Source organism: Castor canadensis, chromosome 15 (genome assembly GCF_047511655.1).
Source record: "Castor canadensis chromosome 15, mCasCan1.hap1v2, whole genome shotgun sequence".
NCBI lineage: Eukaryota > Metazoa > Chordata > Mammalia > Rodentia > Castoridae > Castor > Castor canadensis.
Window position 1 is genome coordinate 52294431 of NC_133400.1, and position 15565 is coordinate 52309995.

Here is a 15565-nt window from a genome sequence, read left to right on the forward strand (position 1 = left end):
CAAATGCCCTATGTTAAAACCCCTTTAGGTTCCTGAAGTCTAACAAGTAACTAAGGCTTGTGTGCATCAATCACCACTTCTGGTTATACAGGCGAGAAACAGCCTGCATAGTACAGGCAATTTGAACAATTAGAGTTCAAAGGAGGATACTACCTTACTCGTTTTTCCCTTTAATAGGCTTGGTCTCCATGTGGCATTGGGAAGACGAAGCAACTCACCTTACAGACTCTTGATCACTATGTCGAAGCGTAAAGCCCAGATCAAAGGAACCAACCTTAATAAAAGTTCTTATTGGTCTTCCATATTGTAGCACTCAACACAATCCTCTCCCAGTTCACTCACCTGACTGTCACCATGATATACATCCCATAACTGAACAAGTATATCTTTCAGAAAGACAAAAGAAGCAAGAGTTTACAAGCCTCTGAAAATGGTGATTAATTTTGCAAAATACCAAAATATATAGTCTCACAAATTCATAGGTACTTGTAGGAACAATGGAAAAACATTTAAAATCGTGACTGTTCTCAAAAATGAAAAATGCATGGAGGGGGCCAGGTGCCGGTGGCTCACACCTGAAATTCTAGCTATTCAGGAGGTAGAGATCAGAAGGATCACAGTTCGAAGCCAGCCCAGGCAAGATCATCCATCACAAAAAAGGCTGGCAGAGTGGCTCAAGGTGCAGGCCCTGAGTTCAAGCCTCAGTATCACAAAAAAACCCAACAAAACCATATATATGTATATATGGAACAGTCACAAAGCTAAGTTGTTTTAGGCACACATCATTTTCTTCTGATTTTGAGAAAATAAACACAGATTGTTTTCTCCCTGAGTGGTTGACTTGTGAGAATAGCCAATGAGTACCCAAGGGCTACCATGAATGTCAAAGATTGCAAGGGGCAGCTAACATTTCATAACCCATGAATCTTGAGTTGCAGCCTTTTAAGGAAGGCAAGCATCCTCAGAGTACTCAGTTTACAGACCTTAGTCCCAATCTACTTTTCTAGTTTCTCCTCCCTCATTGTTGCCCTGTGCTTCAATCAAACTGGTGCCATGCCTGGATCTTGCATGCAATTCATACTTGTTGAATGAATGAGTGAAATGTGAACAGAATCATGTCTTAAACAGACTCATGCAGCCTCCCTCCCTCCCCTCTATGAAATCTACATTCAAAAAAGACGTGATAAGCTTTATCTAATAGCCATTGCACCTGGCCATGATAAGCCTTCAGTCTGGAGCAGAGCCTTTCCACCCAGGGAATATGTCACATTGGAATCTCAGGGAGCTCTCTAAAACACTGATGCTTCAGTCCCACTCCCAGAAAATTTGATGCCTTCAAATGTAATAGCATCCAGACTGTGGTGTTTTTTCCTAATAGATAGCCAGAAGTGACGACTTCTGGTACAGCCCAAGCCCTTCAGGGGTCCAGAGAGTTGATGTCACTCCTCCATGGCCAAGGAGCTAGTTGGTGACAGTAATTTTTCTTCTCTTCTCTTCTCTTCTCTTCTCTTCTCTTCTCTTCTCTTCTCTTCTCTTCTCTTCTCTTCTCTCCTCTTCCTCTCTCTCTCTCTCTTTCCCTCCCTTTCTCTCTGTCACTCTGTCTTTCTCTTTTGAAGACAGGGTCTCATTGTGTAGCCCAGGCTGACCTGACACTTTCAATCCTCCTGCCTCCGCACCCCAGGTGTGGGGATTATAGACATGCACCACCATGCTCACCTTCAAGTGATTTTTTAATTTGAATCCAATCAATTTTTTTAAAGAAAATATAGGCTCTTAAGGTGTACCTCAATGGCAGAGTGCTTGCTTAGCATACACGAGGCTCTGAGTTTGAGACCCAGCACTGCAAAAAAGAAGAAAAGTTAAAAATTCAGAATGTCCCTGACTATAATAAATGGTTTTCTTGACATTTCTCTATTTTCTTTATTCTATGTAAAAGACTTCAGAAATCACTTGCACTTTTGTTTATTCACCAAACATTTATCCAGTATGTCCTTGTACCAGGCAATGTGCTAGCTTTAATGATGAATAACACATGGTCCCAAGGAATTCACAAACTAGTAGATACAGGCTGTCCCAAATTGAGAAAGGCTTCTAGGCACCAGGCTCTTACTTCTGAGAGGGGGACAGAGTAAATTGCCTGTTTTGCTCACAGCCATTTACCTGGCACCTGGTCCTAATAGTCACTAATGACTATTTGGTAAATGAATGTATAAATAAGAAAGAATAAAGTCTGAGAAATGTAAGTGAGAGACAGAACTGGCAGAGTGACTCAACGATGCAATAAACTTATTAATTTTATTCTTCCTATCTCAGTGTAACTTTGTAGTGGTTGACCAACATCATTTTTATATCCTAAAACTCTAACTTAAATTTGCTCAAGCAAAAACGATTATCTGCTAACAACTGGTAGACGTAGGGATCCAAATCCCAGTATGAAAACCATATAATTCAGACTGTATCTCTCTCCTGGTTCCCAGCTCAGTTTGCCTCATCTTGGCTTCATTCTTTTTCCCTTTTTGTTTTTTTTTTTTTTTGAAACAGGGTCTCACTATTAACCCAGGCTGGCCATAAACTCAGAATCCTCCTCCCTCAGCCTCCAGAGTGCTGCAATTGCAAGCATGTGCCATGCTAGCTCAGCTTCATTCTCAATTCAGACCCTCTCCACATGCCAGGCATGGCCTAACTAGTACCCCAGCTTTTAGAGGAGATTGGGCGTGTTCAGGGTGGTATAGATGTATCCCAGCTTTTAGCAATCCCAGTAGTGACTCTTATCATCACTGTTGGTGGCCTCATTTTCCCATCCCTAAGCCAAACACTTAGGCTGGTGAAGAGGGTACTTTTTAGCAGTTAGCCTGGGTGACACTCCTACTCCAGGGCAGTCAGCAGGGTGCTGCTGTTGTTGACCTCACCAGGGACTAACAAGGAGTGTCCATTAGGAACCAGAAGGATGCAGGAAAGTGTGTTGCAGTATCACGGTCTCATAGTTCTCTCCATCTTTCTACTTCACCATCCTTACTTAGCATGAAAAATTTGTCCTCACCCATATAACTTTATGGAAGCAAGACAGGTGCCACAGATAGAAAGAGAAGGACTGTCTTCAAGGTAGGGGCACTCCCAGCCTTATCTGTCCTTTCTATCAGCAAAACCTTTTCCAGAAGCACCCCAAGAAGACTTCACCTTAACTATCACTGGCCAGCACTGATTGGCACTGCTACCCCTCTACAAACAAGGGAGGCTAGGAAATCTATCTACTTTTGACCAAATGGAGTAGAAACACCACACAATACCGGTGTCCTGTCTTTTCTCTGCCCACTTTATACATACATACTCTTGTTGACACCCCATAGCAGCCTGGGTCTTCACTGTCACAGTAGCATATATACCGAACTGCAGTTGGTCAACACTCACCCCTCCAGCCTTGCTAGAATTTCTATAGAAGTGCCCACATCCATCTTCCTGCATTCCCCTTCTAGAATTATAGGTCCTCTTCTAGGATTATAGAGTGCTAGGACTATAGAAGCCCACCACCACCAAGCCCAGCTTCCCAAATGTCTTGTTATATTGCTAGTGCTTAGCACGGCCCCCAACTTTATTTCATCAATGTCCTATGAGTGAGTAGAGTGACCACATGTGCCAGGCCCTGTGCAAATAAGCAGCGTCCAGTGAGCATTTCCTGGGTAGGTGGAGGATGAATATTATCACTGTCCAGTGGCTCCACCCAAAGCAGCCTGAGTCTTTCTGTCTCCCTCGCTCCTCTCATCCCAGGCTTCATTTCATTTTCCTAAAAGCCTTCCCTTTGACCACGGAGCCATCACTTTCAGTCCTTAGGCCACATCTAGTATTCCCTCCCTCCTGTCACCCTGGTATGGGATCTTGAATCATACCGGTAAAGTGGGTGTAGACGTCAAGAGAGTGCTAATTGTTTGCCAGTATTTGCCTTCCCATTCCATTCGGTATTTACCACTCAGCGTGCGCTCGTTCCTCCCACTCCTCCTTCCCATTCTCTCTCTCTCTCTCTCTCTCTCTCTCTCTCTCTCTCTCTCTCTCTCTCTCTCTCTCTCTCTCTCTCTCTCTCTCTCTCTCTCTCCTCTCTCTCTCTCTCCTCTTCTGTCCTCTCTCTCCTCTCCTCTTCTCTTTCTCTCTCCTATCCAATCCTCTCTCTCCTCTCTCTCTTCCCCTCCTCCCCCTCCCCTCCCTCTGCACTCTCCCTCTCCCTTCTCTCTCTCTTCCCCTCCCTCTCCTGTCTTCTCCCCCCGCCCCCCCCGCCCCCCCCCGTCCCCCGTCGGGAACTTGTGCAGCAAAAGTACAAGCAGCTCCTCTGCGCTCTGCGCCTGCCCTGGAGAACCTGCGGGAGGTGGAGCGGGAGCGGCGGCGGGCGCAAGCCCTCACCGGGCGGCCCACGCCTAGCCCTCCGACCCGCGCGCTCATGAGGCCTGTGTGATGCGGGAGCAGTAAGACCTGCGCCATCTCCCTGGGGCTCTTCGCGCTCTGCCTGGCCGCGGTCCGCTGTCTGCAGTGTAAGCGCGGGGGCGTGGGGGCGGGGGAGGGGGGAGACCGGAGCGGGGCGGCGCGGGATCGCGGTGCGGACTGTCGGGCGCTGCAAGCCTCACTGCCCCGCACCGCGCCGCTCGCTCGCGGGGCTGGCTGGGTGCGGCCGGAGGCGCAGGGGAACCTGGGCCGTTTTGGGGCGCCCGGGGAACCCGGCCCGCAGTTCTCAGAGCCGGAAGCCGGCCGGGTGACAACCGATCCCCGCCGGGTGACAACCGATCCCCGCCGGGTGGCCGCCTCCTCTGCAACATTTCTTTCTTTTTCCTGGAATAACCAGACTGCCCCTCCCATGGGCGCACGCACCCCGCCCGCTCCTATAGGGACCCCTCCACATTTCCCGAGCGTTCTTCGGGCCTCCCCGCTTATTCAGACGAACCCACAACAGCCTAATCCTAAGGAGAAGTGATTGTAGGGGTTTGGAGATGAGCGCTGGGGCCTCAGTTCCTCGGGTTGGAGAAGGTGGACCTCTCCGCACCGAGCCCACCTCTCATGGGGGAGAGGGGGACAGACAAGCAGACAAGAGCGCCAGCCTCGGAGGGACTAGCCTGCAAAGGCAGTAGGTGTCACATTCGGCGGCACTAGAGGCTCAGGACTCAGACTAGGGGAACGCGAGGAAACCTTCCAAGGGGAGCCACACCTACCAGCAGCCAGGGGAACTGGACAGAGGGAATGCAGGGTTTCCCAGACAAGATAGCACAAGAAAAACCCGGCTAACAGGCAAATGTTTGTAACTGCACAGCTTTAAGCTCCCTGGAGGCAAGCTGTCTTTCGGCTCAGAGTCCCTAGCACTTGCCCAGTGCTAGTCCAGAACTACCCGTTAAAAGATGATGAAGGAACGTGTACCTGCCTGAATGAGGCCTGTGAGTTAAACCAGCCCTAATGACTGTTGCCTCCTTGACATGGATCAAGAGCTTCAGTCCAGAGCTGAGGATGCAGTTCAGTGACAGCATTTATCTAGCATGCACAAGCCCTGGGTTCGATTCCCAGCCCTGAAAAAAGGAGCTTCAATCCAGAAAGTCTGTGTTAAAGGTATGCCAACAAATGCCCTGTCTTTAAAGCCTTTCCTCTGTAAATTGTGCTGTTATAAACTAAATGTTTGTGTTCCCCTAAAATTTACAGGTTGAACCTTTAACCTCTAGTGTGATGTTATTTGGAGGTGAGGCCTTTGGAAGGTAATTAGACTTAGATGAATTCATGAAGTTGGAACCCCTAAGGTGGGATTGGTGTCCTTATAGGAAGAGGGAAAGAAAGGAGAGCTCTGGTCTCTGTCTCCACTCTACCCTGTGAAAACATAGCAAGCACAATATAACAAGCCAAGAAGAGAACCCTCACTAAAAACAGCCTACTAGACCTTGATTTTGCACTCTCCAACCTTCAAAACTATAAGAAGGAAATGACTAGTTTAAGTCATCCAATGTATGGTATTTTTTTATAGTAGCCCAAGCTGACTAGACAGAAATTGGTACCCAGAAGTGAGCTACTGCTGTAATGACTACCTACAATTGTGAAAGTGTTTTGGAACTGAGTGATGGGTAGAGACTGGAGGACTTCTGAGGTACACAATGGAAGTATGGATGTTAAGGACTGTTCTGGTGAGGTCTCAGAGAAATGAGGAGTATGTTGTTGAGCGGTGGAGAAAAGAGAAAAGACAATTCTTCTTATAAGATGGCAAAGAGTCAGGCTGAATTGTGTTTATGTTCTAGTGTTTTGTGGATGGAACAATTTGCAACTGATGCATTTGGATATTTAGCTGAGGAAATTTCTAAGCAAAGTATTGAAGGAAAGGCTGACTGCTTATAGTAGAAAGGGGGGGCGGAGATTTGAAGAATTAGTAAACAAAAAGGAAAAGATTTGGAAAACTCTCAGCCTGTCCATATTGCAAAAAATAAAAAAGTATATTTGGAAAAGAACAGCAAGGGTGTGGTAAATAGCCATATGATTTTGGGGGGGCGGAGCGGTAGTGGAGTTTGAACTCAGAGTGTCATGTTTGCTAGGCAGGTGCTCTAGCACTTGAGCCACACCTCCAAGCATTTTTGCTTTAGTTATTTTTTAAATAGGATCTCACGTTTATGCCCAACCTGGCCTGGACCACGGTCCTTCTATGTATGCTTCCTGCGAAGTTAGGATGACAGGCATGAGCCACCGCACCCAGCCTGTAAACAGCCAGTTGATAAGATTACTGTGGGTGTGACCTTAGGCAGCAATTGGTCTCCCCAGCAGCAACACTGCCAGTTTGAACTGAACGGAAGGGACACACAACAGAAGGAGGGAAGAATGTGAACATCTTAAATCCTACAGGACTGAACCATATTGCTATGCAGCTGTAAACATGTACTGTTCCTCCAGACAGAAGAGGAATAACCAAAAGTGATTCAGAGATCATCAGGGCTGATTCCTCAGTTCAATGGCACTTGCCTTGCTACATTTTGGACTTGCTTGGAACCCATCACCCCTTTCCTCCTTCCAGTTTCTCCCTCTTGGATGAGAGTCTGTATCCTCTGCCTGTCCCACCATTGAAGTTGGGAAGCACATAGCTGTAGTTTCACAGGTTCATAACTGAAGAGGTAATTGTCTCAGACTCTCACCCATATTTGACTTAGATGTTATTTAAATTAGACATTAGATTTAAGAGTTAATACTAAATTGAGTTAAAACTTTGGGGCCTATTGGTATGAAATGAATATATTTTTCATGAAAGAAGGATATGAATTTGGGGAGATCAGAGACAGAAGGTTGTGGACTAAATGTTTGTGTCCTCACAGAATTCATAGATCGAAACCCTACCTCTATTGTAGGACCTTTGGGAGGTGATTAGATGGGATACTGAGGGGGAAGTTCCCTGATGGCACTAGTGTCCTCATAAGAAAGAGAAAAAAGATGCCTAGGTGTGGTGCACGCCTGTGACCCCGGCTACTCAGGAGGTGGAGGGAGGAAGATCTCAGTTCAAAGACAGTCCAGCCAAAGTTAGCTCAAGAGCTCAAATGGTACAGCATGACATAGCAAGGACTGAGTTCAATCCCCAGTACTGGGGGGTGGAGGGAGAGACCAGAGTTTGTGAGGACACAGCAAGAAGATAACAGTTTGCAGGCCAGGAAGAGAGCCCTCACCTCATTAAGATGCAAATCTGCCAGCACCTAGATCTTGGACTTTCTGGCCTCCAGAATTATGAGAAATAAATGCCCATTTTGTAAGCCACTGGATCTGGGTATATATTACAGCATTCCCAACTAAGAAAGGGTCTTAAAGGTTTGTACCCTCAGAAAGCTGGTAGGCCAGCATGGAGTGCCTTTCTAAAACCCTTGTTTATTTCTTTTCCCAACCCTCAACCTGGTATCAGGCCTGTGAGTACCCAATGCTCCCTATCATTTGAAAACAGATGATCCAAGTCTGGGACCTAGTTAACTTTTTCTTTTGCACCAACCCTAATTTTTAAGAAGCAATCCACTCCCCAGCACACACACACACACATACACACACACACACACACACACACACACACACACACATGCATGAGCATCCTTTAACACGGTGGGACCAGGGCTGAAGGAGGCAGCCCCACCAAGTTACTCATGGCCCAGTCTCCAGGAGCAGCAGGGTTGGAATGGAGTCTGGCTCTGGACCTGGAGTGGACAGACCCATGGTTGCCATAACTAGAATGGAGCTGTGGGCTCTGGGCTTCACTGAGCATACAGAGAAAGAGGAGGGTGAAATGGCATAGGAGCGAGACCCTTGGGAGACTCCTGGGTCCATCACTTCAGAATCAGGCCTCATTACGTGCTGATACTGATTCCCACACAGAACTCATTTACTAAGCAAGCACCTATGATGCTGCATGAGGCTTTAAGTTGGCCTCTGATGAAAGAGAGACAAATGAGGCTTGGTCTCACTCTGCATTGTTCTTTCAAATTTATAGAAAATGGTTTTGCATACATACAAACATACCCATTGGGTAAAAATGATTTTTCAATGGCCTTTAAAAAAATGCAGTCATCTGCTTAGCAAGCATGAAGCCCTAAGTTCAAATCCCAACACTGCCAATAAAGAAAAGATTCAATCATGCTGTACTTGTTATTCACTGGCTTAGTTCTTACACCAACTTTCTCCAGCTCTATCCATGTTAGTAAACAGAGGTCTTGTGCATCCCTTTCAAATGCTATACATATGTTGTCAGATAAATATGCTACTTTTCACCTTGCCAGGCCTCTCCTGATGGGATTTAAGCTTTCAGCTTTTAGCTTGCAATGAGGGTAGAGACAAATACTCAGTGTAGAGTGCCATGGACAATGCTAGTGATTGGCACGTTGTATGGAAGAGGTGCCAGCTCCCTGGTTGAGAGGCACCGCCTGCACACACACCTCCCTTCCACATGGTTAGTACTCAAAATCAGCCTCGGAGACTAAATGAAGCTATTGAGGGAGAAAGTCTCCCAAATTTCTTTATTCCTGATCTCCAGAGTCTTCCAAGTATACTCTTTGCTGTTCTGGGAGGGGGACTGGCACCAGAGGACCACTGTTCCCCATTATCCCCATGACCTAAGGAAAGCTATATTCTTCATCCTCTGTCTATTTTCCCCCTCTTTTAAAACATTTTAATATATCTAAAGTCAGAATGCTTGTTACAAATCAATAACTTCACTACAGTGGCTGTTGGCCTGGATTGAAGTTGAATTCTTACAGAGGCAGTGTTACTGGAGGCATCCAACCTGGGGAGCCATAAAGGCTTCAAAGAGGAGTGGAGGTTGAGTCTTGAAAGGCGAGGAAGTGTGTGAAGCAGGACAGTGTGAAGAAGAGAATTGCAACTGTACAAAAGGTACTCAAAAAATAGGTACACTGCATTTCTGGGGCCCTGGCAGAGTCCAAATGTGCTAAGCAGAAGAGGAAGTAAGTTTGGCTCTAGCAATACCACTGGGAACATAGCTGATGTGTGACTGACCACACTGACACAGTCACCCAAAGCCTGAGCATTCAGGACCCCACACCTTGGTTTTCCCTGGAAAATGGGATTAGGATGGCAAAGTATAGTCATGCAACGCTTAAGATGGCCATACATTCTGAAAATGTGTCATTAGTCAATTTTGTTGTTGTAGGAACATCACTGTGTATGCTTACACAAACTGAAATGGCTGTGATTTCACCAAGGGATATAATCCTATGGGACCACCGCCACATATGCAGGCTGTAGTTATGTGATATATGTTTGCTTAGCCAGCTAAAATGGAGTCAGAGAGAAAGAGGATTGGAAGTTGAGTTTGAAAATGACACTTCCCATAACTTATTCTGCCAGACCTGGTAGGTAAGTCTCGTGAGCAAAGGGGAAATGACAAACTAGATCATAAAGGGAGCACAGGACATTCCTTGTCCACATGTCCAGCCAGTTAAGAAGGCATGCTGGTCTTTCTCCCTGCTGAGGCACACCCTCAGGGGCAGCTCAGGCCTGCACCATGCTGACCCTAAAGGAGGCCTGCTGCAGAGACTCCCCAGCTGACAGAAGGAAAGGGCTTAGGGGACTGGTCTCAGTCCCAGTGTTATCTGCAAGCCCTGTATGTGACATCACCCTCTTCTGAGTACATAGTGCAAGGAGAGTGAGAGAGCTTAATGTTTCTTAACCAAGGTAACACATTAGAACATGGAGAGCTTGTAAGAATGACAGGTGCCACCTACCCCAGACCAGTTAAGTAAGCATCTCTGCGGACAGGACCTGGGCTCTGGGTTGTTTTCCTTTTAGGAATAATTCTAATGTATGCGTGATTCTAATGTGTGGCCTAGAAGATTTTTCAGTTCCCTCCATTAGTTTGGTGCTAGGGAATAGCTTGTCAAGAAGTACACACATGTCTTCCTACCTTCTGTTCTCAGAACACCTACCATTATGTCATAGAGTCTCACTTATGACTTATTTGTGATTTTATCCAGACAAACCTATAAAGACTTCCCCACCAAGCTTAGGGGAAGACAGAAGGCTGCTTTGCTTCATTTGTCTCAATAGTTCTAAGCATTTACTGTGCACTGGACATCATGCCAGTAGCTGGGGCCATGCAGCAGGTCCCTGCCCTGAGGGACTACACAGCTCCAGGGGGAGTCAGATTCCTTGTAGATAACTTGACACCAGATGCCCTGGGACACTGGGAAATGTTGGGGCTCCTTTAGAGTCAAAGGAGTTTTTTGAAGAGGAAACCTTGGCAAAAAAGTAGGAGGTGGTCAGGTGAGCAGGGACAGAAAGATCTGAACTGCAGAAATCATGAAGAGCCTCCTCTCTGTGGACCAGTAAACTGGGTGATCATTCTTTAGTTGGACAGGATTTTATGGTCCAGTGTGTCATTTTCCCTTTGCCCACAGAGCTAACTGGTACCTTTCAAGCCCAGCAAATCAATTATGGGAGAAAATTACTTGCCTACGTCCCCCATGTCACAAACTGCTGTGTGCTGGTGATGGAGACCTAAGCGCAGTCACTCATCTCACAGGAGTGCAAGGCAGGCTGGGAACCCTGCTGCAGGAGCCATGTGGGGCATGCCAGATGACAATTATGACAGGCCTTGAAGAGTGAGCAGAAATCTGAAGCAGGGAGGGGAGTGATCTGAGATGAGGTTCAGGAGATAAAGGCTCATTGGAGACTGATCCATAATTTAGTGCAACTGGAATGGGGGTTGAGGAGGAATCCTGGGAGATGGGGATGAAAAAGGAAGTTGGGGCTAGATTAATTGAGACACAGCTGTGTGGTTCAGGAAGCTCACTAATAATAGCTTCCAGACAACATAGGGGAAGAACAACCAGTATCTCCTGTGTTTGTATAACCATTAATAACAATTCCAAGAGAACAATAACTGATTTATTGAACATTTATTTGGTTCCATAGCTGCTTTTAACTCTTCTTCACAGTAATCCTGCGAAGACATGCTATGCATGCCCATTTTATGAGGAAACTGAGTGTTGAGGGGCTTGCCTCAAGACATTCATTCAGTCAGGAAGTGTTCATGGAAAGCTTGAGCACTGTGTAGACTCTGGGGATTCAGTTGTGACCAACATGGACCAGCCTCTGTGTTCTCTGAGAGGCAACAGTTGATCTGGGAGGATGAGCCCATTAATGAATTGGAATAACAGCAGAGTGGTAGCATGGATTAAGTGTGTGGACACAGAGGAACAAGAGCAATTGAAATGCAGAACTGGAACCCTAGCTTGGTACTGAGGGACTGGGGAAGGCTTCCTGGAAGAAGAAATGATTAAACTGAGACCTAATGGACAAAGAGGAACTAGACCACTCATTTTCTTTGTTTTGGTTTTGGTTTTTGCGGCACTGGGGTTTGAACTCAGGGCCTCACACTTGCAGGAAGGCGCTCTACCACTTGAGCCACATCCCTAGCCCCGTTCATTTCTCTGGAGGAGCATTGCAGTCTAGTCTGGGGTATCCAGTAACGCGTGTGCCTAGATTATCTTTTGGTCACTCTACACCTGTCTTCCAAGAGCCTTCAAGCATCCCGTAACTCCTCCTAAAAGCATTGTTAGGTGATGGGGGGGGGGGCGGCGCTGCGCGGGACTCTTTTCTTTCAGACTGACCGCGGGGCAGCAGGGGAGCATGTCGACCCCGGCCTGGAGGAGGCTCATGCGGGATTTCAAGCGATTGCAAGAAGACCCACCTGTGGGGGTCAGTGGCGCACCATCTGAAAACAACATCATGCAGCAGAATGCAGTTATAGTTGGACCAGAAGGGACACCCTTTGAGGATGGTACTTTTAAATTAGTAATAGAATTTTCTGAAGAATATCCAAATAAACCGCCAGCTGTTAGGTTTTTATCCAAAATGTTTCATCCAAATGTGTATGCTGATGGTAGCATATGTTTAGATATCCTTCAGAATCAATGGAGCCAACATATGGTGTGTCCTCTATCTTAACATCAATTCAGTCCCTGTTGGACTAACTGAATCCAAACAGTCCAGCCAATAGCCAGGCAGCACAGCTTTATCAGGAAAACAAATGAGAATATGAGAAAAGAGTTTCGGCCGTTGTTGAGCAAAGCTGGAATGATTCATAATAGACAAGTGGTCTGTTCATCTTTTCATCATTGTTGTGTATAATTTGCCTCCTAGTAGAAAGGCTAACAAATTTTAAGTGCCACGCGTTTTAAGGATTGTGCAGAAAAAAAAAAAAAGAAAAAAGTCCTTCAGTTTAGAACCTACAGAAACTTGTGTATCTCGATTAATGTACTTTTTATTACATGGCGTGTGAACTAAGTTATTGCTGCACAAATTTGTAATATATCCTGTTTCTATTTTTTTCCAAGTGTACAATGTTGGTGTGGAGTTTTCATGACAGAATATACACATTGTATAAATCTGTACTTTTTTCAAATACTGAATGTCTTATTTTTTAATTCTTTAGATTTTTAAATTGGAGAAAAGCACTTAAAGTTTTTTATATATGAATACTACATGTAAAGCTGTTAAAATACATAACTTCAGTGCAAGAGACTTTGTCCCTTATTTCCTTGTCTGTGTAGGAGGGTAATAAGTCTCTGGCTCTCTATCAATTGACAGTTTCATTTTCAACTTCAAAAGAACATATTTCTATTTTATGAAGAAAGTCTTTAAATTTGATTCTAAACACCAATTCTGATCTTTTAACTTCATTTTGAATGTACCTGTATTAGTTCCAGTTGAGTAATTGTAGACTTTGATTCTGCTTTGATTCTGTCCAACTCTGTATTTAGGCCACTTGTTACAGCTTATTCATGCATTACTTACTCTTAAACTGTACCTTTGCAGTTTCACAACTGGCACATCTACCATGAGCAGAGAACTGACATAATTTGATTCTGCTGCTGGTAACACTTTAAAAGGCTTTTGATTAGTGATGAAAGTAAAACCATAAACATTTATCAGAAATTCGTGCCCCAGTGTTAGCAATGAATTGGTTGCATTGGTTTAAGCAAGGCAGATATTGGAAGGAATCTTGGTGTAATTTAAGTATTTGAGGACCACTTTTTAATGCATTTTCATATCTGTTTATTCTGGGGAAATGTTTTCACACCAGGGCCTGCTGAGTTGCTTTCTCTTGTGGAGATTTTTTTATCTCCTAAGTTGTATAAAAGTTGTACCGCATCTGAGTTAAAACACAGTATTGTAGAAAGCTAATACAAAGCTATCCTATGCCTTCAAATAGTATAGAAAATGGAAAATACACAAGTAAATTCTGTTGAAAAAAAAAAAGAATTGTTAGGAGACCTTGCCACCTCATTTCTTCATGTGTCTTCCTGTTCAATACATATTTCCTACAGACCTGTCTATGTGAGACCCCTTTCTGATTTCCCAGACTGGCTAGTGGACCAGGCCTGACCCTGTGGCCTGCAGCCTAGTTTTGCAAAGGGCACACCAAGCCAGCTCCTCACTTCCCAGGGTTGTACAGAGCTAGACAGTCACCACCATCACAGCTGGTTTCCGTGGTATCTGATTAGAAGTATGACAGTGACCTTACTATAGTCATGATCTTTCAGAAAAGAGTCATTTTCCAACAAGGATGGCCTGGCCCTTATTCATACCTGGAAAAGTTATGACAGAAATATTCCAGAAGGAATTTTACAGGTTGGAAATTCAGGTTGCCCAATCTCTTGCCACACTTCCAGAAGAGAATCACAGGTCTGTAATTGCTGTCTTAGTCTTTTCAGGCTGCCATAATAAAATAAACAACATAAATTGCCAGTTGCAGAGAGGCGCATGTCTATAATCCCAGCTATGTGGGAGGCTGACTCCAGATTATCACTTGAACCCAAGAGTTTGAAAACATCTGTGTAACAAGAAACAAACAAACAAAAAGCAAAACCCAGGGATTTATTGCTAATAGTTCTGTGACTGGGAAGTCCAAGTCAAGGTGCCAGCAGACTCAGGATCTGTGGAGGATCTGTTCAATAGAGATTGCATCTTCTGTGTCCTTACAGGACTTTGCTAGAGTGCCTGTTACAAGGGAGCTAGTGGAGCATTCATGACTTAATCACTTCCCAACTGCTTACTTTTTTTTTTTGCAGGACTGAGGTTTGAAGTCAGAGCCTCACACTTACTTGCTAGGTAGGTGCTCTACCACTTGAGCCACCCTGCCAACCATTTTTGGTGTTGGGTATTTTCAAGATAGGGTCTCAAGAACTATTTTCCCAGGTTGGCTTTGAGCCATGATCCTCCTCATCTCTGCCTCTCAGAGTAGCTAGGGTCACAGGTATGAGCCATCAGTGTCCCCACCTCTTAAAACTGTCACATGGGGCATTAGGTTGCTACATGTGAATTTGGTGGGGTACACCAACATTTACATGACAGCAAATAATTACTCCAGTTCCACACCTACTGTGGTTCAGACTGAAGAACCAGCCTCTTCCAGCCAACATGCCAGTTCCCAGTGTCACATGTACTGCTTCAAGATTCTCTTCACACATCCCTGAGGATGGGAGCTCACTGTCTCAGAATACAGCTCTGTGAATCTTCAAAGAATTCACTCTAATAGTAGCTACTATTTATTGAGTGATTACCAAGTGTTAGAAATTGTGGTGTTGTCCTGTTTAAACTTCATTCTGCTGCAGAAGGTGGACCTAGTACTGTTACAGTGTCCTTATTGCAGAGGCACTGTAACTGAAGCTGAAAGAAATTGTTATTTATCCCAGCTTACACAGTTGGCACTGGCAGAACTTAATCTTGACCACAGTCTGCCTGACTCCAGAATCCATTAATACACACACTGCCTCAAGTCTGCTTCTTTCGATCTTTACCTATTGGTCCTCTTTCTGGCAAGGATTGGGTATCCCAAGTCTTCCCTTCTCCAGGATGAGTTGTTCTGCACCACAGGAGGTCTGATAGAAGTGGTGTTAACAGTGTTGGAGGAGAGGAGGAGTCAGAGCTGCTGGGATTTGGAGAGCATGTTGGGTACTCCATGGTGTTGTAGAATCATTACTGCATAAATTCTGAAAGTGTGGTCCAGGAACCAGTGTCAGCATCGCCTAGGGACTTGTTAGAAATTCAGCTCTCAGGCCTCACATCAGACCTACTG

The 15565-nt window shown here is 45.2% G+C and overlaps 1 pseudogene; it reads left to right on the forward strand.

Moving 5' to 3' along the window:
• The first annotated feature begins 5621 nt into the window (after nt 1-5621).
• LOC109677650 (ubiquitin-conjugating enzyme E2 B pseudogene) lies at nt 5622-12702 on the forward strand (annotated as a pseudogene).
• Nucleotides 12703-15565: the final 2863 nt, after the last annotated feature.